Consider the following 1,160-nt stretch of genomic DNA (forward strand, 5'->3'; position numbering starts at 1 on the left):
TCTCCTTATCGCTCTACTGAATTGGCAGACAGACGAATGACTCATGTTCGTTATCGTTATCTTCGAAATAGTAATTGGTGGTTCGAGAAGAAGAGAGTTGTGTGTTGTGAGGAAGAGAGTTGTGTGTTGTGAGGAAGAGAGTTGTGGGAAATGACATATATATAGAGAAATATGGTAAGTTTTACATGGATTTTACATGGAAAATTTACAACGCGTTTACAACGAACTTAGGTAAGTTAAAGCACTTTCAATACACGTTTTCACCTTTATGTAACGGTAACATGATTCGTTGTAATGTCGATGTAACGTTTACAACTATTTTGCATTCCACGTACTTTCGTCGTAAACTTACATTAACTTTACGACGAATACATTTCGTCGTAAATTACCATCGAGTTTACGACGAAGTCATGTCGCGTCGTAATTGCGTTGTAAAGCTTATGTAAATTTACGAGGAAATAATTTCCTCGTAAAATACCGTTGTTACTGCTACGTTTTCTTGTAGTGACATATACAGATGTGATATATATATTAAATTGAGTTTTGGTCCAAACTAAAACGGTAGAAATTATATTGAAACTATAGGCCAAAAAACAAATCGGATTTAAAATAAACTAGGGCTATAGCCCACATTAAAAATAGAATTTAATACTGGTGTTAAAGAGAGTTGAACTCTGGTTAGGGGTGTCAAAGAAGATGTAATTGTAACCAACGGAATGGGGAGAGTGGTGATAGCGACAGTATTGTCTCCCATTTAGATCAATGTTTTAAGAACTAGACCAGAAAAAATAGAGTCAAGAACATATACCCGATGGTTGATCTATTGTGTTGGACTAGTCCAATAATATTGCCACTGACCTCGATCAAACTGTAACGTGTAAAAGACATACCAAAGTAGTCCAAACTGTAACGTGTAAAGACATGGGAAATATAACAAGTTCTTTTGGTCTCTAAGCGGCATGTCTTACTATGAGAGTGGAACAGGATAGATCTGCGTGAGCATCTCATAAAGATGTCTAGCATAACAACGACGGGCTAGCAAAAACAGGTTTTTTTTTTTTTTTTTTGAACACACAGGTTATTCTTTTTTATCTGACCATATCGTGTTTACGGATCTTTAATATATACCTTTGTCCCAGACTCTTCCGCTATATCAATAA

Source organism: Brassica napus, unplaced genomic scaffold (assembly GCF_020379485.1).
Source record: "Brassica napus cultivar Da-Ae unplaced genomic scaffold, Da-Ae ScsIHWf_507;HRSCAF=764, whole genome shotgun sequence".
In the NCBI taxonomy this organism is placed as follows: Eukaryota; Viridiplantae; Streptophyta; class Magnoliopsida; order Brassicales; family Brassicaceae; genus Brassica; species Brassica napus.